General features: G+C 40.9%; 1 pseudogene; it reads left to right on the forward strand.

Moving 5' to 3' along the window:
• The window catches only part of LOC111957970 (glycerophosphodiester phosphodiesterase domain-containing protein 5-like), a 138,145-nt pseudogene that overhangs the window by 88,121 nt on the left and 23,455 nt on the right, over nt 1–26,569 (forward strand).

A 26,569-nucleotide genomic window follows, 5' to 3' on the forward strand; every position in this document is an offset into this window, starting at 1 on the left:
AAGTCTCTCCAAAGGGAAATGTTTTCTGTCAGTTTGAATCCCTCTCCGGCTGTCTGTCTGTCTCTACTCAGATTCTCTTTGAGTTCGCTAAGTTCAAAACGGCAGGAGGGGACTGTTTACCCACTACAATTGCCGGTTATATTGAGGGGAATTATTCCATGTAAACATTAGAGGTCGATCAATTATGATTTTTCAACACCGATACCGATTTATTGGAGGACCAAAAAAAGCCGATACCGACTAATCGGCCGATTTTTATTTCATTTATTTATTTGTAATAATGACAATTTCAACAATACTGAATGACCACTTATTTTAACTTAATATAATACATCAATTAAAATAAATTTAGCCTCAAATAAATAATGAAACATGTTCAATTTGGTTTAAATAATGCAAAAACAAAGTGTTGGAGATGAAAGTAAAAGTGCAATATGTGCCGTGTAAAAAAGCTAACGTTTAAGTTCCTTGCTCAGAACATGAGAACATATGAAAGCTGGTGGTTCCTTTTAACATGAGTCTTCAATAATACCAGGTAAGAAGTTTTAGGTTGTAGTTATTATATGAATTATAGGACTATTTCTCTCCATACCATTTCTATTTCATATACCTTTGACTATTGGATGTCATTATAGGCACTTTAGTATTGCCAGTGAAACAGTATTGCTTCAGTCCCTCTCCTCGCCCCTACCTGGGCTTGAACCAGGAACACATCGACAACAGCCACCCTCGAAGCATCGTTACCCATCGCTCCACAAAAGCTGCGGCCCTTGCAGAGCAAGGGGAACAACTACTTCAAGGTCTCAGAGCGAGTGACGTCACCGATTGAAACGCTATTAGCGCGCACCCCGCTAACTAGCTAGCCATTTCACATCGGTTACACCTGCCTAATCCTGGGAGTTGATAGGCTTGAACTCATAAACGGCTCAGTGCTTGAAGCACAGCGAAGAGCTGCTGGCAAACGCACGAAAGTGCTGTTTGAATGAATGCTTACGAGCCTGCTGCTGCCTACCACCACTCAGTCAGACTGCTCTATCAAATCATAGACTTAATTATAACATAACACATAGAAATACGAGCCTTAGGTCATTAACTTCTCTAGGGTAGGTGAGACGCTAACGTCCCACCAGGCCAACATCCTGTGAAACTGCAGAGAGCTAACATATTAAATACACCATTCGTTGTATTAAACATTCTTGTAAATATATGTATCTTACATCATTTAAAAGATGAACGTCTTATTAATCCAGCCGCTGTGTCAGATTTCAAAAAGGTTTACTGCAAAAGCAAACATGCGATTTTCTGAGGACGCCGCCCCACACACACAGGTATTACTAGCATTTTCCAACCAAGCATTAGCGTCACGAAAGTCAGAAATAACAATAAAATAAATCGCTTACCATTGAAGATCTTCCTCTGGTGGCAATGCCAAGTGTCCTAACTACACAGTGAATGTTCGTTTTGTTTGATAAAATCAATTTTTATAGCCTAACACGAAACATTTGTAAACCGGTTGCGTCGTGATTTCCGTCTTATTCAACTTTGGACGAAGCGTTCGTGGTAATTACACACACTAAACKAACGTTTATCCAGTCATGGTTGGTTTCATTGCAATCCCCTGGTTGTTACTAACACAACCATACATGATGGCTCTTTTCCCGGGACGTATTGACCGAAACAAACCGATTGGAAGACACCAATCAATGACCTCATTGCGCACCAATTTACATTTACATTTAAGTCATTTAGCAGACGCTCTTATCCAGAGCGACTTACAAATTGGAAAGTTCATACATATTCATCCTGGTCCCCCCGTGGGGAATGAACCCACAACCCTGGCGTTGCAAGCGCCATGCACTACCAACTGAGCCACACGGGACCGATGGTCCCAATGGTAGGACCGGTCTATCGTTGATTGACTGTATTTTGGCCCAATGACCACTGATCATCTTGAAATCTAGCTTGGAAGATAGCCAATGAGCTGAGGTAAACCGCAATATGTAATGGTTATACGTTTGAAGACCAGCCTTTGTCGTAAACTCTGGCGTAAAAGAGGTTCATTCGCCATTGCAAATCCTACTTGACGGAGCCACGAGTGTAACGCATAGCAGTACATATTCAATAGCATTTTCAACAAGTTTATATATTTAAATTATGGCGAATAAATCAGGAAAAGCTAAAACAAAGTCTAGAGTCTGTGAACACCACAACCAGTGGTGTTCACCTGCCCAGATTCATCTCTGCAGGCATGAATGTGCTTCAGGGCAAAAAGGGCACAGTAGGGAGACGTCGTTGTGTGCTTTGTCACAGGAAATGCCCCATCACCTGCACCACCTGTTCAGTAAGCCTCTGCTTTACAGCAGAAAGAGACTGCTATGGGCCATGGCACCAGCAGCACAATATTGTGTAGAGGACTGAGGGTCTTCACAATATTGTAAATAGAACATGTGTAAATAGTTACCCTTGTTGTTGGTTTATTATTATTTATTTATTTTAATAATTTTTTTCATATATATATATATATTTTATTTTTGGGGGGTGTGTTAGAATAGCATTTATGTATTTTGTTTATAGTAATTTCCTTCAAAATGTATCACTGTACCAATTCGGCCACTTGGATACATTTGTGTGGGACACCTGGGTGACTTCATGCTCAATGTCATGTAGCTCGCTCATTTTTGAAGTTATCTGTCTAAAACCTTGCTCAGCTATTGTTGCCATCTTATGTTCTTCATTCAAATCATCCACAACATCCTATCTGTATGTTTGGCTGTTCTTGGTCATTTGAAAGATGATGCAGCAACAATAAAAAACAGAAAACGTATGTTTAATTCCTTGTATTTTCTTCTACCAMATCTATTGTGTTATAMTCTCCTACATTCAATTCACATTTCCACAAAATTCAGAGTGTTTCCTTTCAAATMATYCCAAGAATATYCATATCCTTGCTTCTGAGCCTGAGCTACAGGCAGTTAGATTAGGGTATGTCTTTAGGCGGAAATTGAGAAGAAGGGGGGGTGCCCCAAAGAAGTTAACATGGTCAAATCCGGAAACTATCATTTAGAAAACAAAACGTTTATTATTTCAGTGAAATACGGAACCGTTCCGTATTTTATCTAACGGGTGGCATCCATTAGTCTAAATATTGCTGTTACATTGCACAACCTTCAATGTTATGTCATAATTATGTACAATTCTGGCAAATGAATTACTGTCTTTGTTAGGAATAAATGGTCTTCACACAGTTCGCAACGAGCCAGGCGGCCCAAACTGCTGCATATACCCTGACTGCTTGCACGGAACGCAAGAGAAGTGACACAATTTCCCTAGTTAAAAGAAATTCATGTTAGCAGGCAATATTAACTAAATATGCAGGTTTAAAAARATATACTTYTYTATTGATTTTAAAGAAAGGCATTGATGTTTATGGTTAGGTACACATTGGTGTAACGACAGTGCTTTTTTCGCGAATGCGCTTGTTAAATCATCACCCGTTTGGCGAAGTAGGCTGTGATTCGATGAGAAATTAACAGGCACCGCAGCGATTATATGCAACGCAGGACACGCTAGATAAACTAGTAATATCATCAACCATGTGTAGTTAACTAGTGATTATGTTAAGATTGATTGTTTTTTATAAGATAAGTTTAAAACTAGCTAGCAACTTACCTTGGCTTCTTGCTGCACTCGCGTAACAGGTAGTCAGCCTGCCACGCAGGCTCCTCATGGAGTGCAATGTAAGGCAGGTGGTTAGAGCGTTGGACTAATCGACAAGATCGAATCCCCGAGCTGACAAGGTAAACATCTGTCGTTCTGCCCCTGAACAAGGCAGTTAACCCACCGTTCCTAGGCCGTCATTGAAAATAAGAATGTGTTCTTAACTGACTTGCCTAGTTAAATAAAGGTGTAAAATAAAAAATAAAAAATCGCCCACAATCAGTGTCCAAAAATACCGATTACCGATTGTTATGAAAACTTGAAAGCCGATTAATCGGTCGACCTCTAGGAGACATGTTATTAAAGTCTGTTGTGTCCTTACAACAACATAAACAACAGCCAGGCCTGGCTGCAAAAATAGCCTGGTGTTTTCCTTTATAAACTAGCCTATTAGGTGGTTTTCTTTTGTCATCAACCTTATTACTAATGCTGTGTCATGTCCTTTGCGTGTAGATCTATGGAAGGAAAGATCGATATGACACTGATTATACTTGGCTGGTTCTCTTTTGGTTAATTCAGTACATCCCCTCTCAATTTACTTTTCACCAGCTCTTGGCACTGTGTAAAGACATTCTATGGGTTTGTGCTTTTTAGAAGATAAGATGGATACAAACTTCTAGAGAATGTTTGAAGCACAATTTTTCATTTTGTTTTCCATAATCATATAGCTTTTGTTGGTTGGTGGAAGTGTAGGCTACCTTCTAGTACGTGTTATGTCCAAAAGGCTAACCAGAGAAAATACACTTTCAGCAGTAGTGTGTGACTCTTACCACATTGTGTGATTTATCAGAGGCTGTATTCTCTCCCCTGTGTTAGTGTTCAGTGAGTCCAGCCAGTCCGTGAGGTTACCAAAGTCTCCAATGTTTTCCTGAACTTTTCAACTCTTCAGATATGAGTGTCCAATGACAACACGCTGTTTCAGATCAAGAGCTGACCAAGAAGAACAGGTAATACCAAAATATCTAGGGTATCAGTGTATCATATTAGTTGTAAGGTCAGCAGCTCCACAGAGCTGAAGAGGCCATTCTGTTCTGTAATAAGTGAAGCCACGGCCAGTTGGTGCTCCTGACAGTTCTGTCTTAATTGGAGAGAGGGTGGAGGAACAGAGGGCTGGAACCCTCTAACCCTGATCTTCTCAGGGCAATGCTGTTGGTCTGATAGGTGGGCCTTGGCTGGGTGGGGAAACATACTAATGATTTTGAGGGAGTTGTGAAGGGACTAGGGCTGTGATGAGCTGTGGGACATTCAGTGACAACCCCACCAGCTGCTGGTCTGGCCCAGGACAACAAGGACAACAAGGAGACGGGCAGACCACTGCCCCAGGAAAGGGTGGGTGATGGTGGAGAGGATTCTCTCGCTCGCTCGCTCGGCCTGTGTGTACACCTGCTTCAGTCCCTAGTTGCATTCTTAAAAAAAGAAAAACATGTATTGAATATTTAAAACATACAATATACTTGCAGTGAAGCCGCTCAACAACTACACCACATTAGTCATCTAATGGACTCCCATCCAGAGCGACACACAGAAGCAAACAGGGTCAATGCCCTGCTCAAGGGCACGTCGACAGATCTCCCACAAGGTCAAAAATGGGGACCTGATCCAGCGATCCATCAGCCACCGGCCCATGCTCCCAACCGCCAGGCGACCAGCCCTCCAAGATCCCCCACCCCCCACAGTTCCCCAAGAGCTGCCCCTCAACCATCCGAGACCCCTCCCACAATAAAATAATCCATTCCCCACCTCCAAAACAACACAACCCCCCCCAGTGACCAAAAAAATTAACAAAAGACAAGGAAAACAGAAAACAACAATGCAAACAACAAAAGTCATAACAGAAAGGCGAACTGAATATGTTTGAGTGCATGTATAGCACTATTTGTGTGTGTGTGTGTGTGTGTGTGTGTGTCATCCAGAACGCCGCAGCCCGTCTGGTGTTCAACCTTCCCAAGTTCTCTCACGTCACCCCCGCTCCTCCGCTCTCTCCACTGGCTTCCAGTTGAAGCTCGCATCCGCTACAAGACCATGGTGCTTGCCTACGGAGCTGTGAGGGGAACGGCACCTCCGTACCTTCAGGCTCTGATCAGGCCCTACACCCAAACAAGGGCACTGCGTTCATCCACCTCTGGCCTGCTCGCCTCCCTACCTCTGAGGAAGTACAGTTCCCGCTCAGCCCAGTCAAAACTGTTCGCTGCTCTGGCACCCCAATGGTGGAACAAACTCCCTCACGACGCCAGGTCAGCGGAGTCAATCACCACCTTCCGGAGACACCTGAAACCCCACCTCTTTAAGGAATACCTAGGATAGGATAAAGTCATCCTTCTAACCCCCCCCCCCCTTAAAAGAGTTAGATGCACTATTGTAAAGTGGTTGTTCCACTGGATATCATAAGGTGAATGCACCAATTTGTAAGTCGCTCTGGATAAGAGCGTCTGCTAAATGACTTAAATGTAAATGTGTGTGTGTATATGCATGTGTATAAACACCTGCACGGCATCATCCACAGGCAAACCCTAGTTGCATTCTTCATAGTTTGGCATATTCCAGATAGTTAATTGATGATAGACTTTGGACTGTAGTGTTAAGTGGTGAAGTGTGTTTTAATACAGGACTGGACAGATGCACAATTTTGATGTTGTTGGTTCCGTTTTTTGTGCTCCGTTTTATTTACTTAATTTGTTATGGATATGGGGCAGCATTTTCACATTTGGATGAAAAGCGTGCCCAGAGTAAACTGCCTGCTACTCAGTCCCAGTTGCTATTAGTAGATTTGGATAGAAAACACTCTGAAGTTTCAAAAAATATTTGAATGATGTATGTGAGTATAACAGAACTCATATGGCAGGCGAAAACCTGAGAAAAATCCAACCAGGAAGTGGGAAATCTGAGGTTCGTAGGTTTTCAACTCTTAGTCTATCGAATACACAGTGTCTATGGGGTCATTTTGCACTTCCTAAGGCTTCCACTAGATGTCAACAGTCTTTAGAACCTTGTTTGATGCTTCTACTGTGAAGTGGTGGCGAATGAGAGTCAGAGGTCTGCCAGAATGCCTTGAGCTCGTGACGCTCATTCACGTGAGAGCGAGCTCTGTTCCATTGCTTTTCTGAAGACAAAGGAATTCTCCGGTTGGAACATTATTAAAGATTCATGTTAAAAACATCCAAAGATTGATTCTATACTTCGTTTGACATGTTTCTATGAACTGTAATATTACTTTTCGTCTGAACCTTTGCCTGGACCTGCCCGCGCGTCGTGAGTTTAGATTGTGTACTGAACGCGCGAACCAAAAGGAGTAATTTGGACATAAATGATGGACTTTATTGAACAAATCAAACATTTATTGTGGAACTGGGATTCCTGGGAGTGCATTCTGATGAAGATCAACAAAGGTAAGTGAATATTTATAATGCTATTTCTGACTTATGTTGACTCCAACATGGCGGATATCTTTTGGGGTTGTGTTGGTCTCTGAGTGCCGTACTCATATTATTGCATGGTGTGCTTTTTCCGTAAAGTTTTTTTGAAATCTGACACAGCGGTTGCATTAAGGAGAAGTATATCTTTAAATCTGTGAATAACACTTGTATCTTTTATCAATGTTTATTATGAGTATTTCTGTAAATTGATGTGGCTCTGTGCAAATTCACAGGATGTTTTGGAAGCAAAGCCAAATGTAAACTGAGGTTTTTGGATATAAATATGAACTTGATCGAACAAAACATACATGTATTGTGTAACATGTTGGCCCGGGAGTGTCATCTGATGAAGAATTAATTTTATCAATATTTCAGCTTTTTTTTACTCCTCTCTTTTGTTGGAAAATCGCTGTATGCTTTCTGTGACTAGTTGCTGACCTAACATAATGATATGTTCTGCTTTCGCCTAAAAGCTTTTTTGAAATCGGACACTGTGGCGGGATTAACCTCTCTTGGGTACGTGAGACATTAGCGTCCCACCTCTTCAACAGCCAGTGAAACTGCTGGGCACCAAATTCAAATACAGAAATACTCATTATAAAAAATCAGAAAACAAAACATATTTTACATAGGTTTAAAGATTAACTTCTTGTGAATCCAACCACGGTGTCAGATTTAAAAAAATGCTTTACGGCAAAAGCATACCTTACGATTATTTGAGAACATAGCCCAGCAGACAAATCATTACAAACAGTAACCAGCCAAGTAGAAGAGTTACACAAGTCAGAAATAGAGATAAAATTAATCCCTTACCTTTGATGATCTTCATATGGTTGCACTCAGCAGACAATCATTTACTCAATAAATGTTCCTTTTGTTCGATAAAGTCTCTTTATATCCAAAAACCTCCGTTTTGTTCGTGTTTTCTTCAGTAATCCACAGGCTCAAACGCAGGCAGACAAAAAAATCTAAATTGTATCCGTAAAGTTCATAGAAACATGTCAAACGATGTTTATATTCAATCCTCAGGTTGTTTTTAGCCTAAATAATCGATAATATTTCAACCGGACAATAACGTCGTCAATATGAAAGGTAAACAAAGGCACTCTCTCGGTCTCGCGGATGAAAAAGCTCTGTGACACTTTAGGGTCCACTCATTCAGACTGCTCTTACTTCCTCATTTTTCAGAATACAAGCCTGAAACAATTTCTAAAGACTGTTGACATCTAGTGGAAGGCATAGGAACTGCAATTTGAGTCCTAAGTCAATGGATACTGTAGTGGCATTGAATAGAAAACTATAAAACCCCCAAAAAACTACTTCCCGAATGGATTTTTCTCAGGTTTTCGCCTGCCAAATCAGTTCTGTTATACTCACAGACACGATTTTAACAGTTTTGGAAACTTTACAGTGTTTTCTATCCAAATTTACCAGTTATATGCATATCATATCTTCTGGGCCCGAGAAGCAGGCAGTTTAATTTCGGCATGCTTTTCATCCAAAATTCCGAATGCTGCCCCCTACCCTAGAGAAGTTAACGAGAATTGTATCTTTAAAATGGTGTCTAATACTTGTATGTTTGAGAAATTTCAATTTTGAGATTTCTGTTGATTGAATTTGGCGCCCTGCAATTTCATTGGCTCTTGGCGAGGGGTTCCGCTAGCGGAGCGGAACCCCAGTCCTTGACAGGTTAACAAATAAGGAACACACAGAATCAAAATACAGCTGTAGACAGAAGTCAAAGATCAAATATCAGACATACAACTGATGTCTCTCCTGAGTTCTGCAAAATAGGAAAAGTCCTAAGTTATTTTATTAAGCCCGAAGTCCAGCCCTAGTGATGTCACTGCACCAGCTCTCTGGTCTTGGCCATTGTGGAGAGGTTGGAGTCTGTTTGATTGAGTGTGTGGACAGGTGTCTTTTATACAGGTAACGAGTTCAAACAGGTGCAGTTAATACAGGTAATGAGTGGAGAACAGGAGGGCTTTTTAAAGAAAAACTAACAGGTCTGTGAAAGCTGGAATTCTTACTGGTTGGTAGGTGATCAAATACTTATGTCATGCAATAAAATCATACAATGTGATTTTCTGGATATTTGTTTTAGATTCCGTCTCTCTGTACCTATGATCAAAGTGTGTCATATATATATATATATATATATATATATATATATAGAGAGAGAGAGAGAGAGAGAGAGAGAGAGAGAGAGAGAGAGAGAGAGAGAGAGAGAGAGAGAGAGAGTATATATATATGTAGTCCAGGACCCTATAAATGTGGAGGGGGTCTTATAGGCCTTTCTCTTCTATTAATACAACATAAGCATAATCAATTATAATACATCAAACATTTGGTGCAGCCCCTATCATGACCCCATCAATGTACAGAAGCTAACTAAAGCATTATCCTATGAGATTGAGGAGTGTGTGAATACTAGGCGGAATTGGTTCTCTAGGATAAAACGCTCTCGACACATTTCAATAGATATTGCCAAGTGTGCCTTCTGGCGTGTGGTAGCGTGTTTGCATGATGTGTGTATATGATGAGTAATGGGTGGGTTCTTCCTCACACCTCTTATCTTGCTTCCACAGAATTGCCATGTGAAATAAGTGTAATTCAAAGTGTTCAATAAGTGCATTCAATAAATCTCATGCAAATTATTCAATTTGGATTTTTTTTAAATTGAAGGATTGGATACCATTTAGCCTGAGGACTGTTGATGTGTAGAAGTAGTATTTCTGTGGATTGACTGGGCTAATGTAGTTTGAATTGTCGTGCCTTACTGTAACATCATTAATTCTGCAGACATAATCCTGTAGCCAGTCCAACAAATTGCCTTCATTCCTTTAATATTGTACAAGATTACATTATATACTGTAGCACAATAAATTAGACATGAACAGAACATTTATATAATTTATTTCGGCAATGGCAGCAGTCAATTGTGTAGCTACTAATGAAACATTGTTCTTAACCTCTGTAAGACGATGTTCCAAACACTCATCTAGAATGTCTCTACATCTCCTTTCTGAGTTCAAAGTCTTGCTCTGCTCTAGATGTCCACATGGATTCCCTTCCAGTGGATTCCTTTCCAGTGAACTTCACATGCCTGCATGCTTGATTTGATAGACCCAGCCCTCAGGGGTTGGTGTGGAATTAGCTCATTCCTCTACTGAGCTGCAGTCAGGAGCTACTGTAGATGGGACAGCAGTAGGGCAGGGGAATTCTGGAGCCTAATAATATTATCATCATCATGGTGTTAGTGAATCATTCATTTATTATGTGCCCCATCTGTCTGTCCTCCTATTACCTTGCTGGTGCACTTGGATCCAACGTTCCCCTTCTCTGTTTAAAACAGGGAGTTAAACCTGATAATGAGTTTACAGTATATGTGGACGTTCTAGTTTAGCATCACTACATTCATTATAATTTGCCTGCCTGTGATTTTTTTAATTTTATGACCGTCTCGTGGGAGTGCTCTTTAGCTTGCTGACCTGCAGTGAAGGTGGACTGTTCTGTGCTCCATGCTAGGTTTGTGTGTGATATCTTCCGTGCAGCCGAATGCTGGTAGGTCTATCTATAGTCATAATGACACTATAAAAGCCTGGACTCCTAGTAGGCATGGGTAGAGGCAGACGCTATAATGACGTTGGTACTGGGAGGTAACGAGAGGAAATGGCCCCACAAGAGAAAAGCCAATACAATCATAAAACACTACACTCCTGACTGCTGGCTGTTTAGATGGAGCCACTGGAGAATAGTGGAGAATACTCTGTTAGCCTTGGAGCTAGCAAGTAGGAAGGAAATTGGATTACTTGCAAGCACCTTTTGAGGAGTAGACCCATTTAGGCACAGCACAGCAAGATGGCCTTGAACATATACAAATATATTGCGTCACCAAAACTAAACTCGTTATACCTAAACTGGTCAGTAGAAAGCTACTGTGATGTAACGAGTAGAGCTCTTTTCTAACCATCTTGAAATATTAATTTAAAGATGCGCTATGCACAAATCACTCTGCATTTCCTGGTTGCTAAAATTCTAATAGTTAATTTGACTAACCATGCAAGTGTAGTGTAGAGAATCATTACCATCTAAACCTCTGTGAAATACCTTTTCAAAAACCAAAAATATTGTATTTTCAGATGTTTGAAGCTGGTGTACAAAACCTAAAGTAAAAGATGCAAAAACTAAACTTAAGAACAGGAAGCATAGAAATAGCACATACAGAACATATCTACTGCTTTCAGTGAGAATGACACAACACACATTTCTATGTGAATTTGGTCAGGTTACCCCAGAGAAGTTACATATTGCAGCTTTAACAATTTAGAATATGGCGTTTGTTCGACTGTACATGCAAATATGTTATTTAAGTGATGACATGTCTGCAATCTACTCATATTTGGTCCTGAGAGACAGTGGAGGATCCTCTCAGATTTTTAGCAGTAATACGCGGGTTTATGGTTCCACAGAAGATAATTATCCCCTGATCCTTTTCATCCCTCTATTTTTAGCCTCTGTTGGTCAATGAGGCTTAGGCTATGATGTATTCCATTCTTATTCAGCTGTCTGCCTGCCTAGTGCCCTTCAGACAAGCAGTACAGCAATTTTTATGACATTTCAAAAAATATATATACATTTTTCTTCTCGGTAGAGGAAAGTAATTTCCTCACCCCGCTCCCACTAGCAGAGTACAAGGCTGAATGAGTCGGCTCTGTTGGGCTTGAAAACCTCCCATTCAATACAATCTAAAACCTTTTATTTCCTCTCAGACCCATTAAATACTATACTTTTACAAAAAATATTCCTGACCCCTCTTGACTGGAAGATAATATTGACCATTTAACCTCACTTGGACACGTCTTGTGATAAATATAATAAAAAGGTTGCATCCCTCATTTTTGAATGGAAGTTCAAATATCATTCAAAATGATATGATTAAACAGACTACTAGATCTATTACGCTCAGTACATTTTGAGTTGGTTCCTTGTTTCGACTGTAGTCAGAAAGCAGTTTTTAATGCTATGGTGTCGGCCCTGGCCTGAAGGCGTATGTTCCTCCCTAAATAAAGCAAGCCTTGCAGAATGCAAATGTGATGTCATCAGGCCAGACATCTCTGATTTTGATCAGCTCCTAAACAGCAGCAGAGAAGAACAGTGAGACAGGATTAAGGTTCAGTCATACTGTACACGTTGCACATACTATACATGATGCTGGCTTGGCTGAATATTAATTGAAGGAAAAAATGTGACAGCCAGCCTAATAATGCTCAAAACACGTTTGAAATTATGTTCATTTGAAGCTTGAATTGCACATTATTTACGTACACATTTATTGCACATTGTATGCAATCTTTGCCACTCACATAACTGGCCTGGCAACTTGATTAGCTCCCAAACAACCAGGTTAAAAGGATCCCCAACGTTTTGTCTCCTTTGTTGTCCAAACACTACCTACTAATTGACCATCCAGTCCCCTCTCCCAGGGGTGTCACCTCTGTTCACGTGCTGATGGCAAAATGGATTACAATGTCCCCTTGCATGACCTCAAGGTGTCCCTCTCCCAGGTGTTTCTGGGTAGTCATTAAAAGCCAGGGGGACAGGGCCAGAGCAGTTGGATCAGTCAGCAGGGCTGCCAGTCAGACCCTAGCCTGCACCACAGGGACCACCTCCCTACCACAGGGTTAACCCTATAGTTACCTTGATGTCTGGCTTTCTCACGTTGCAATCAATATGAGATTTGGAAGTGTAGCCATGTGAAACTAACCCTATGGTAACCGTTCTGGAGTCTGTATTACTATGATTTCTGAACAAGTGATTTTCTTAGTACGGTCATAGAAGGAATTAGTAAATATTCTAGGTCAGAAAATAGAGAATAGCCTAATCTTCATGACTAATGTTCAAACTTAGACGTCAAACAGTAACAAGGTTCTGGTCTATATAATAATAATAATTTAACATATGTTGTTTTCCCGATTTTTATAATTACTTATCCGGAAGAGATTGATGGCTAAAAAGAATCACCACCTACAAATCCCACATGCTTCCTTCCCTCATACTACTATAATCTCAATCCCTGCCCCAAATCACCAATCTGCCCCATCCTGTTACGTAATAATCCTCATACCATCCCAAACATGTGCTTTAGTGTCCCCCTAGTTAAACTGCTGTTTGGCCTGGGCTGAACTCCACATAAACACATTTAGGCTCTCCTCTCAAGTGCCCAGGGAGATGGGCAGAAGGTATACAGGGGGCTCAGGCTGGTATCTGTCACCACCCAGCCATTAGACCTGGCCCTGTCTGACACCCTGTGCTACTGCCAGCTGATGCCCTCCATGGAACAGTCATCCAAGGTGAACGTCCAGACAGCTTTGTTTGTGCTCTCATATCACCTTGATATCTCCTGTCAAAGCAATGCAACAGGGTACAGGGTCAACTGGGTCTTATTCTGGATGGTGCAATGTAAGAACATTATTAGAGAAAGAAATGTTATGTATAGAGCTGGAACAAGTGTTTTATTTTGTATTTTTATAATTTTTTTGCAAATCAGACAGTCATGTCAGTTATATTTCTACATCGCTATCTAAGCGTTCTCCAGTCCTCCAGACTCTGAGCAAGCCTGATTGCTAATTTGTGGGCTGGTGTACAAATACAGTGTGAAGAGCAGCCAGTCTTGCTGTCTTTGAAAAGCTCACGTTTTGTGCATTGTCTTCCAAGTTGTGTGCATGTCCGCATGCTAACATTATATCTTGTATCTCTTTTATTAGAGCTCTTATTACAGCTTGCGGTGGCATTGGAAGGCTGACCAATAGTAGGCTCATGGTCTCATTGGCTATTTAAGTTAATGTGAGTAATTACTTGATAGGGATGACAGTGGATTGGGGGGATGTGAGCTTTGAGCCTGCTTTTTTACTGAGACCATGTCGCCCTATGACAGTTCAGATCTAATTTTATTTGTCATATACACGTGTTTTATTTGTCACATACACTGCATACTGCCTCTACCTCCGCTGATACCAGACGTGGTTCTCTCTTTTTAATCAGTTGCAAAGCGGCTTGAATGTTGTTTTGTCTTTGGTCATGCAGGCTTTGTGAATGTGTACACAAAGTGGAAGTGTGAAATTATTTAGTAACAGAATTGACAGTACATTCACTATAAAACATGAGCATTATTGTATTGACTTGTTCTCCAGACCATTCCTCATTTGTTTGTGGTTTACCACCTTAATCTGATGCAGCTAGCGAATGGTGTTTTAAATGTTTGTCATGACTCCAGGTTTGAGCCATCAGTTTGTGTGCCGGCACTGGCTGCACCGTCATCAGTCTCTCTACATCCAGATTATAGTCTTTGGCTCTCACGTTGGCTGGATTAGGGCAGATTGCCCAATGATGACTCTGCCGGATATTTAGGAGACTATTGTTGCTTGCATTTGTGTTGTCAGTGTTGATTGTGATGTTGACGTATGGGGGTAATGTTAAGTGGTGTGCCAGTCTGGGGTGGAGAAAGCACTTTCTCATCAGCCCTTTGCTCATACAGTGAATGTACCAATAGTATTCCAATGTTTCCTCACCTGTTTCAACACAACACTGGCCAAAGTGCTTTATGTTAATCTGATGATATTTGACTAATGGTACTGTGGTAAAGGTAATAATCCTTCCTTTGTGTGTTTTGATTCCCAGTGGGAGTTCCTGTGGTCTCTCATCCTCTTCTTCACCTTCTCTCTGCTCCTGGTCTGGTTCTACTTCTGGTGGGAGGCACACAACGACTACAATGAGTTCAACTGGTGAGTCCTGCTGTACCGTGTGTGTGCTAGTTATACAACTCATAGATTAATGTCTCTCAGTATATCGGCGTCATCCGTCAGTGTTCTGTTCACTAAATGATCATATGACCGTCCCCTACATTGATTCTCTGGCAATTACTTAGATTCATGTTTTACTTTTAAAAGCTGCCATTTTGTCTCCATATGTTTTTGCCTAAACTGAAAATACTAACTCTAGAGTGTTTTTTATTTTATTGGTTGGCCAACACATTTTGGGATAATCCTCTTCCCTAATATGGGTGCGGATGTATGGGCCTTAGGGCATCTATCACTGCAGATTATTGTGAGCATGATTACATAAAGCAGGAATACCCTTTGACCCCAAATCACCTCTCAGATTATTCCATTCATGTCTTCCACACAGTTACCATAAAACCAATTATACTTGGAGACAATTCAGGTGTTGGTTTTGCCATGAGACAAGAGACATTGCGCATTCAATTGAAGAATATACTACCACTGAAATTATGAATTGGGTTTATTTAGCTGAGCTTTTGACCAAGCTCTTGACCAAGTCCTCAAAGCCTCCTACATTGAATGTGCACGCTATGTCCCAGAGTCCACTATGATAAGAGAAACTCCTACATGGCAGTATGTGCCTCTAAGCTTTAGTCCAGCCAGATCCGTGTGTACTGTAGTTTCATAGTGTTCAGTGGCATTTCATTCACGCTGGGCTGTCAGACCAGACAGACACACGGTCAGGTCAGCTTGTGTCTGACAATCATTCTCACCCAGAAAACAGAGACTAAAGACTAAGTTCTCGTACACACCAACAGCGTTTGCTGGCCGAGAGCACTTTGCACCTCAGAGTGTAATTTGCAAACCGAGCTCATACCGATTTTACATCTAGAATTGCGTGAAAAATGTTGGCAGTCAGACGTCTACAAACACATTTAGTGCAATGTGTGCGTGCCTTGAGAGAGAGAGCAAAGCTTTGTTTCTTCTTGTAAGGTGCAATTTGCTTTGTCCCCCCAAGGTCATTCCCCTCACTCTCTCTGTTCGCCACCGCCTTTCTCTTCCTCTCATTAGTGCTCAATGTCACCTCTGCTTCCCCCATCATCCTTTGCTCTGTATTTCTCTCCCTGCCCCTTCATCCCACTTTCTCCATCTCCTTTCATTCTCTTATCTCTCTGCTCCTCTCTTCTCCTCTCTCCTATTAATTTTATCATCACTCTCTCTACACACTCTCTAAAGGCGTCAGCATGCTTCAGTTCGGCTGGTGCCTAGCTGAACTCAGCTAAATCAAATAAAATCTTATTGGTCTCATGCGACAAATACAACCGTTGTAGAACTTACTGTGCAATGCTTACTTGCAAGCCCTTAAAACTTCTTACGGCTGAAATCCCGTTAACGGGATCGATTTGACAACAGCCAGTGGAAGTGCAGGGCGCCAAATTCAAACAACAGAAATCTCATAATTAAAATTCGTCAAACATACAAGTATTATACACCATTTTAAAGATAAACTTGTTGTTAATCCCACCACAGTGTCCGATTTCAAAAAGGTTTTACGACGAAAGCACACCATCTGATTATGTTAGGTCAGCGTCTAGTCACAGAAAAACACAGCCATTTTCCAGCCAAAGAGAGGAGTCAGAAAAAGCAGAAATAAAGATAAAATGAATCACTAACCTTTGATGATCTTCATCAGATGGCACTCATAGGACTTCATGTTACACAATACATGTATGTTTTGTTCGATAAAATTCATATTTATATCCAAAAATCTCAGTTTACATTGGCGCATTATGTTCAGTAATGTTTTGCTTGTAAATCCAGCCAAATTGTCCGATTTCAAAAAGGTTTTACGACGAAAGCACACCAAACTATTTTAGGTATGAGTCACAGAAAAATACAGCCATTTTTCCAGCCAAAGAGAGCAGTAACAAAAAGCAGAAATAGAGATAAAATGAATCACTAACCTTTGATGATCTTCATCACATGACACTCAAATTCATGTTACACAATACATGTATGTTTTGTTCGGTAAAGTTCATATTTATATAATATATATTTATATCTCACTTGGCAAAAAGCCTGAGAAAATGCAGAGCGCCATATTCAAATGAATTACTATAAAATCAAACTTTCATTAAATCAAACATGAAAGATCTCCAATTAAAGCTACACTGGTTGTGAATCCAGCCAACGTTTCAGAATTCAAATAGGCTTTTCGGCGAAAGCATACGATGCTATTTTCTGAGGATAGCACCATTGTAAACCAAGAGAGATAAGCATATTCCAAACCTGCAGGCACGACACAAAACGCAGAAATAAAAATATAATTCATGCCTCACCTTTGACGAGCTTCTGTTGTTGGCACTCCAATATGTCCCATAAACATCACAAATGGTCCTTTTGTTCGATTAATTCCGTCGATATATATCCAAAATGTCAATTTATTTGGCGCGTTTGATCCAGAAAAACACAGGTTCCAACTTGCTCAAACGTGACGACAAAATATCTCAAAGGTTACCTGTAAACTTTGCCAAAAAATGTCAAACTACTTTTGTAATACAACTTTAGGTATATTTTAACGTTAATAATCGATAAAATTGAAGACGGGATGATCTGTGTTCAATACAGGATTAAAACCAACCGTAGCATGCCTTCTCGTCATGCGCTTCTATCTCACAGGACACCTAGAGTGACTCGACTTCAAGATGGCCATATTTTTTCATTACACAAAGGAATAACCTCAACCAATTTCTCTAGACTGTTGACATCCAGGGGAAGCCGTAGGAACTGCAAGCAAGTCGCTTAGAAATGGTTTCCCAATGAAAATTCATTGAAAAGAGAGTGACCTCAAAAGAAAAAAATCTGAATGGTTTGTCCTCGGGGTTTCGCCTGCTAAATAAGTTATGTTATACTCACAGACATGATTCAAACAGTTTTATAAACTTCAGAGTGTTTTCTATCCAAATCTACTAATAATATGCATATCTTATTTACTGCGGATGAGTAGCTGGCAGTTTAATTTGGGTATGCTTTTCATCCAAACGTGAAAATGCTGCCCCCTACCCTAGAGAAGTTAAGTTCTTCTTTTCTGATGTATCAAATACTTATGTCATGCAATAAAATGCAAATGAATTACTTAAAAATCATACAATGTGATTTTCAGGATTTTTGTTTTAGATTCCGTCTCTCACAGTTGAAGTGTACCTATGATAAAAATGACAGACCTCTACATGCTTTGTAAGTAGGAAAACTGCAAAATCGGCAGTGTCTCAAATACTTGTTCTCCCCACTGTACTTCTCCTTAATGCAACCGCTGTGTTCAGATTTCAAAAAGCTTTATGGCAAAAGCCACATCGCGATAATCTGAGTACAGCGCTCAGCCACCATACAGATACCCGCATGTTGTGGAGTCAACAAAAGTCAGAAATACCATTATAAAATATTCACTTACCTTTGATCTTCATCGGAATGCATCTCCAGGAATCCCAGTTCCAACAATAAATGTTTGTTTTGTCGATAAAGTCCATCATATATGTCCAAATACTTCTTTTTCGTTCGGCGTTAGTACAGATCCAAATGCACAAACGGCGAGCACTAAGTCCAGACGAAAAGTCAAAAAGTTAATACAGTTCGTAGAACATGTCAACGATTTAGAATCAATCTTTAGGATGTTTTTCATAAATCTTCAATAATGTTTCAACCGACAATTCCTTTGTCTTTAGAAAGGAAAGGAACAGAGCTTGCTCTCAACGGCGGCGCGCGTGCTAAACTAATGGATTTCTGCCAACACCCTCGTTCAAAAGCCTCTTATTCGCTCCCCCTTCACAGTAGAAGCCTGAAACAAGGTTCTAAAGACTGTTGACATCTACTGGAAGCCTTAGGAAGTGCAATCAGCCCAAATTTACACTGTATCTTGGATAGGCAAAGACTTGGAAAACATACAAACTCAGATTTCCACTTCTGGTTGATTTTTCTCAGGTTTTCGCCTGCATATGAGTTCTGTTATACTCAAGATCATCAAACAGTTTAGAAACTTCAGAGTGTTTTCTATCCAAATCTAGCTAATAAGATGCATATCTAGCATCTGGGCCTGATTACAGGCAGTTTACTCTGGGCACGCTTCTTCATCCGAACGTGAAAATGCGCCCCCAGCCATAAGAAGTTAACCAACAATGCAGTGTTTAAGAAAAATAAGAGTTAAGAAAATATTTACAAAATAAACTGAAGTAAAAAAAAAATGAAAGCGAAACAATAAAATAATAATAAGAGCTATATATAAGGGTACCAGTACTGAGTCAATGTGCGGGGGTACAGGTTAGTTGATGTAATATGTAAATGTAGGTAGGGGTAAAGTGACTATGCATAGATAAATGATGAGTACAGCAGCGTAAAAATGGGGGGGGGGGGGGTCAATGCAAATAGTTTGGGTAGCCATTTGATTAGCTGTTCAGCAGTCTTATGGCTTTGAGGGTAGAAGCTGTTAAGAAGCCTTTTGGACTTAGACTTGGCGCTCTGGTACCGCTTGCCGTGCAGTAGCAGAGAGAACAGTCTATGACTAGGATGGCTAGAGTCTTTGGCAATTTTTAGGGCCTTCCTCTGACACTGCCTGGTATAGAGGTCCTCTGGTGAAACAGCCTAGATTCGAACATCTGGCCGTGATTGGGAGTCCCATAGGGCAGTGCACCACTGGCCTAGCGTCGTCCGGGTTTGGCCAGGGTAGGCCGTCATTGCGTAGTTAAATGAAAAAAATAATGTATAGTCAGCCAATTAATTTCCCTCAGGGTGACAAAAAGACCCCTGGGGATAGGAGCACGACGTTGCCCATAGGCACAGATCTAGGAGCCGCTTCCCTTCCCCCCCCGAATCCAAACCTTTTCCACTAGAGGAAACACAAAACTGACATTAGATCAGTGTCAACACCTACTCCTGGTTGGCCAGTGCTGGTTTCTACGATCTTGCGCTCATCATCTCAGAGACCAAATCAGCACTAACTGTAGCCTGTCCTGATATCCATGAGACGCTACTATTGTGTAACTGGCTTCCTTCCGTCTGACAGGTTTTTATATAACCGCTCTGGGGAGTGGAGCGACGGGACCGTTCCAATCCTGGCCACTACCGCTGCCGGCTTCACTTATATTGCATTTTTAATGGTGAGTTGTGTCATCTCATCAAACTTTCACTGTGAGATGATATTGATACTGTGTCTAGGGCCTGGGTAACAGCCAGGTAATGTTAGGGGTGTAACCTGGCAGGGCAGAAACGTGTTGCCATGCATGTCTGGACCAAGTCCAGCCATGCAGCCATGCATGTCTGGACCAAAGTTATGATGGCGCAGGCAACTGTGGACCTGTTTTGAAAATGGTGGTTGTGGAAATTCACGTGATATGATTTATTTATGTGTGTCTATTCTTTCAGATTTTAGCACTTTGCCACATAGCAGCGGGACAACAGCTGAACTTGCACTGGCTGCACAAGGTAATGCTCAAGTGTGCGATTTTTGGTGTGTATGTACAGTTAAAGTCAGAAGTTTACATACACTTAGGTTGGAGTCATTAAAACTCGTTTTAAAACTCGTTCAACCACTCAATTGGAGGTGTACCTGTGGTTGTATTTCAAGGCCTACCTTCAAACTCAGTGCCTCTTTGCTTGACATCATGGGAAAATCAAAAGAAATCAGCCAAGTACTCAGAAAGAAATTTGTAGACCTCCACAAGTCTGGTTCATCCTTGGGAGCAATTTCCAAACGCCTGAAGGTTCCGCCTTCATCTGTACAAACAATAGTACTTAAGTATAAACACCATGGGACCACGCAGCCGTCATACCGCTCAGGAAGGAGACACGTTCTGTCTCCTAGAGATGAACGTACTTTGGTGCGAAAGTGCAAATCAATCCCAGAACAACCGCAAAGTATCTTGTGAAGATCCTGGAGGAAACGGGTACTAAAGAATCTATATCCACAGTAAAACGAGTCCTATATCAACATAACCTGAAATGCCGCTCAGCAAGGAAGAAGCCACTGCTCCAAAACCACCATAAAAAAAGCTAGACTACGGTTTCCAACTGCACATGGGGACAAAGATTGTACTTTTTGGTCTGATGAAACAAAAATAGAACTGTTTGGCCATAATGACCATTGTTATGTTTGGAGGAAAAAGAGGGAGGCTTGCAAGCCGAAGAACACCATCCCAACCGTGAAGCACGGGGGTGGCAGCATCATGTTGTGGGGGTGCTTTGCTGCAGGAGGGACTGGTGCACTTCACAAAATAGATGGCATCATGTGGAAGGAAATTTATGTGGCTATATTGAAGCAACATCTCAGGACATCAGTCAGGAAGTTAAAGCTTGGTTACAAATGGGTCTTCCAACTGGACAATGACCCCAAGCATACTTCCATAGTTGTGGCAAAATGGCTTAAGGACAGCAAAGTCAAGGTATTGGAGTGGCCATCACAAAGCCCTGACCTCAATCCTATAGACAATTTGTGGGCAGAACTGAAAAAGTGTGTGTGAGCAAGGAGGCCTACAAACCTGACTCAGTTACACCAGCTCTGTCAGGAGGAATGGGCCAAAATTCACCCAACTTATTGTGGGAAGCTTGTGGAAGGCTACCTGAAATGTTTGACCCAAGTTAAACAATTTCAAGGCAATGCTACCAAATACTAATTGAGTGTATGTAAACTTCTGACCCACTGGGAATGTGATGAAAGAAATAATAGCTGAAATAAAAAATGTTCTCCTATTATTCTGACATTTCACATTCTTAAAATAAAGTGGTGATCCTAACTGACCTAAGACAAGGAATTCTTACAAGGATTAAATATCAGGAATTTTGAAACTGAATTTAAATGTATTTGTCTAAGGTGTATATGAACTTCCGACTTCAACTGTACGTGCTTTAGTGTTTGACTGTAATTGCGCATATGTGTATATGGCCTGTATATTGTGTGTGTCTTCAAGTGGCCGACTGAACACTGCCTGAACCCCACATTTTGAGTTCATGTTTTCCTGGGGATTGTGAAAGCAGTGACATCATGCCCCAGGGTGCTGTGTGTGTGTGTGTGTGTGTGTGTGTGTGTGTGAGATTGTAACAAACTCTGTTTGCCCCTATAGATTGGAGTGAGTGCTGCCCTGCTGACCACTGCCATCGGATTCATATCTGTCAATCAAACATGGGGGGAGGAGTGGGCAGTCATCCCTATATCACTCCAGGTCAGTTCAATAACCCGTGCCCCTTTAGGGCTCTGCATCATACTGTATTACACAGGACACCTTCCTGATATGTGGTTATATACTTGAAAAATCATGTGTGAACGACTGTATTGAACTACAGTACCAGTCATAGGTTTGGACACCTACTCATTCCATGTTTTTTCTTTATTTTTTACAGTTTTCTACATTGTAGAATAATAGTGAAGACATCAAAACAATGAAATAACACACATGGAATCATGTGGTAACCCAAAAAGTGTTAAAGAAATACATTGTATATTTGAGATTCTTCAAAGTAGCCTTGATGACAGCTTTGCACACTCTTGGCATTCTCTCAACCAGCTTCATCAGGTAGTCACCTGGAATGCATTTCAATTAACAGGTGTGCCTTGTTAAAAATTAATTTGTGGAATTTCCTTCCTTCCTTAATGCGTTTGAGCCAATCAGTTGTGTTGTGACTAGGTAGGGGTGGTATACAGAAGAAAGCCCTATATGGTAAAAGACCAAGTCCATATTATGGCAAGAACAGCTAGATTAAGCAAAGAGAAACGACAGTCCATCATTACTTTAAGACATGAAGGTCAGTCAATACGGAAAACTTTGAAAGTTTCTTTGTGTTGTCGCAAAAACCATTAAGCGCTATGATGAAACTGGCCCTCATGAGGACCGCCACAGGAAAGGAAGACCCAGAGTTACCTCTGCTGCAGAGGATAAGTTCATTACCATTAATTGCACCTCAGATTGCTGCACAAATAAATGCTTCACAGAGTTCAAGTAACAGACACATCTCAACATCAACTGTTCAGAGGAGACTGTGTGAATCAGGCCTTCATGGTTAAATTGCTGCTAAGAAACCACTACCTAAGGACACCAATAAGCAGAAGAAATGACAGTCCATTACTTTGACTAGGTATGTCCAAACCTTTGACAGTTACTGTACATAAAATTGCAACATTCAAAATAGAAATGCGTCTAATATATATATTATTAAGACTGAGTCAATATGTTAATTAATCATTTTATTTTATTGAATAATTTATGGTTTTAGTAATCATGCAGTAGCCTACCATATGTCATACTATTGACAACTGTGATTGAGAGTAGTAATTCCACACCTTCAATACTGAATGATTTCATTAATAGAATGGGTCTCCTTTGGTCCCCTGTCCAGGCCACAGGTCCCTTCCTACACCTAGGAGCTCTGGTGGCTGTCACCGCTCTGGCCTGGCTGGTGGCTGGGCAGGTCGCCCGCACAGAGAAAATAAGTAAGCAGGCCGACCCGACCCCGACTGTGTTACTGACCATGGTAGTGTTGCACGGTATACTGAAACTTCTGTACTAGAGTTTTTGTTACTTTCGGTACTTCTGTCAAATGTGTCTCAAGTCATATATGGATTGAGTCTTTTTAGTAATTTTTCTGAATCTTCTCAAGGGGGCGGTAGTAAGCTAGCCATGCTACTTGCGCTTGTGCATGCAGCTGACACAGCGCCAGCCATTTTTAATAAGCAAGTGAGAGAGCGAAAATGTCGACATCATGGCTTCTTCAAAAGAAAACATCATACCTCCACGTCCGCAGCTTGTTGACAAAACTGTCTCCAGAAGCGAACTGTGGGAATACTTTGCTTGTGGAGCAGATGAGGGCTAGCCCACCGAAACAACTAAGCAAAAGGTGTTACAAAGCAGTGCAAGGGACGTTTAGTTCCAAAACTACATTAAAAAAAATACTATTTTACACATGACATTTGCATTGTAACTTTGTAGTTATTCTACGAAATTTGTATTATTTTTGTATGAACATATTGTAGCGACCCTGTTTTATAAGCACGGATATCGACTCAGCCACACGAGCATGCTTTTGTGGTACAGTCGATGGCACGCTGGGCTTCGGGCCATAAGGTTGATGGTTCGAACCTCGCTCCCTGCCTGTTTCATTACAATATATTTAGCATGACAATATGATTACACAACCAAAAAGTTTGGTGAAATGCACTCATAACTTGACAGCAATATATTTAGACTACTTCACATTTGTCTGGGCTTGCTAGCAGTAGCCACTAGCCTACCAGCAGCGCTAGGCAGAGAATTGCACCATGGGAAGTGAAATGCATTCTGGGAATCGTAGCATACTGTGTAAATTCCATTGTACTTCTATGGCATGTAGACTATTGCAATATAGAAGCTTAAGAAATGAGCTTCAGTGTTTTTTTTGTGGTTTTGGAACTAAACTGTTCATTTAGTACATTATTTAGCTGTAATGAATTATAGGTCTAATGAATGTAATTTCACCCAATATTTTGGCCATAGATAAGCAAATTAACCTTTTGTCTGCTCTGAGTCTCCGATTATATAGTTTTGCATAAGGAAAGTTGAAGATATTCTTATGTTATTTAATGGTGTTTATTTTTTGCAAGACATTTTATATAAAATTGAAGATATTCTATTTGTTATTTTAGTAGTTCTACCAGTTATCAACACATTGTTCAATGTAAAAATAAAAATAAATCAGCCCCAGTGGTTTTCTGGGACTAGCTACAGTACTACGCTTTCTTTTTTTGTTGCAGTGGCAACCTTTCAGTATTGAGTAGCCTTTTGGTAATGAATATCGTTTTGGTATCTAGTATTATGATACTAAACCTGGTATCGGTATTGAAGTTTTTTTTTAATCTGCTATTGTGACAACACTAGACCATGTTACTGACTGTTCACCTCACAGAAGAAAGCTCAGCCACTTCTGCCAGATGACCTTAAAGGAATTCTCCACCCCAAAAAAATATTTTGGTATGTTTCATTAGTCCATTGTTGACATCATAGGATGCAAAATGCATCATATGGGGATGATTTCTGTTTTTTGAAAGTTACATATTTTGAAAACTTGATTGCTGACAAGCAAAACTTTTTGGGACTATGTCAACAATGGACTAATGAAAGAAATACCAAAAGATAGATTTTGGGTAGAGTTTTCCTATAACAGCCTCACAGAGCCCTGGGCGTTAAATGATTAACACCATGTACACAAAGGGCAAGCCCCCGCCAGGCCCCCGTCAGGTTGGCAGGGATACTAGGCATTCCTCTGGCCTCACATGACACTACCAGTCCACAGGACATTATTAGGCCCTGAGGGCTGTTGACATGGCCAATTAGACATCAAGTACTGGGGTATTTTTGCCATCCTTAAATCTGTCAGAGACTAGTACAGGGGAGGCAGAGTAGTGTTTCTTAGTTGCTTGGGGATCTAGATTAAATACTGAATCATCAGTGCTATTTTTGGAGGCACATTACTTTAATGAATATTCAGTTGTACATTTTACATTTTAGTCATTTAGCAGACGCTCTTATCCAGAGCGACTTACAGTAGAGTGCATACATTTTATTACATTTTACATACTGAGACAAGGATATCCCTACCGGCCAAACCCTCCCTAACCCGGACGATGCTATGCCAATTGTGCGTCGCCCCACGGACCTCCCGGTTGCGGCCGGCTGCGACAGAGCCTGGGCGTGAACCCAGAGACTCTGGTGGCGCAGCTAGCACTGCGATGCAGTGCCCTAGACCACTGCGCCACCCGGGAAGTCCGAGTTGTAGTTTATAGACACTCCATTTCCATTTTTTTATACTTTGTATTTGGGTAGAACAGTGGATTTTTGTGCACAGACACAAAGCCGTAGCAGTTTGTTTTCTCTCACAGTAACTCTTAATGAAGAGTTACATTATTAATGTGTGCTGTAATATTGCTACAATATAAAACCCTATCATTTATTTATCCTTCATTTTACCAGGCTAGTCTTATTGAAATACAGTATACAGTGCATTCGGAAAGTATTCAGACCCCTTGACTTTTCCCACATTTTGTTACGTTACATCCTTATACTTAAATGTATTTCATTAGTTTTTTTCCTCATCAATCTACACACAATGCCCCATAATGACAGAGTGAAAACAGGTTTTATTTAAAAAAAAATCAAGTCTATAAAAAATTACTTATTTACACAAGTATTCAGTCTCTTTGCTATGAGACTTGAAATTGAGCTCAGGTGCATCCTGTTTCCATTGATCATCCTTGATGTTTCTAAAACTTGATTGGAGTCCACCTGTGGTAAATTCAATTGATTGGACATGATTTGGAAAGGCACACACCTGTCTGTATAAGGTCCCACAGTTGACAGTGCATGTCAGAGCAAAAACCAAGCTATGAGGTCGAAGGAATTGTCCGTAGAGCGCCGAGACAGGATTGTGTCGAGGCATAGATCTGGGGAAGGGTACCAAAAGATTTCTGCAGCATTGAAGGTCCCCAAGAACACAGTTCCTCCATCATTCTTAAATGGAAGAAGTTTGGAACCGCCAAGACTCTTCCTAGAGCTGGCCACCTGGCCAAAATGAGCAATCGTAGGAGAAGGGCCTTTGTCAGGGAGGTGACCAAGAACCTGATGTTCACTCTTCCAGAGTTCCTCT

The sequence above is a fragment of the Salvelinus sp. IW2-2015 genome, linkage group LG4p, assembly GCF_002910315.2.
Source record: "Salvelinus sp. IW2-2015 linkage group LG4p, ASM291031v2, whole genome shotgun sequence".
Lineage (NCBI taxonomy): Eukaryota > Metazoa > Chordata > Actinopteri > Salmoniformes > Salmonidae > Salvelinus > Salvelinus sp. IW2-2015.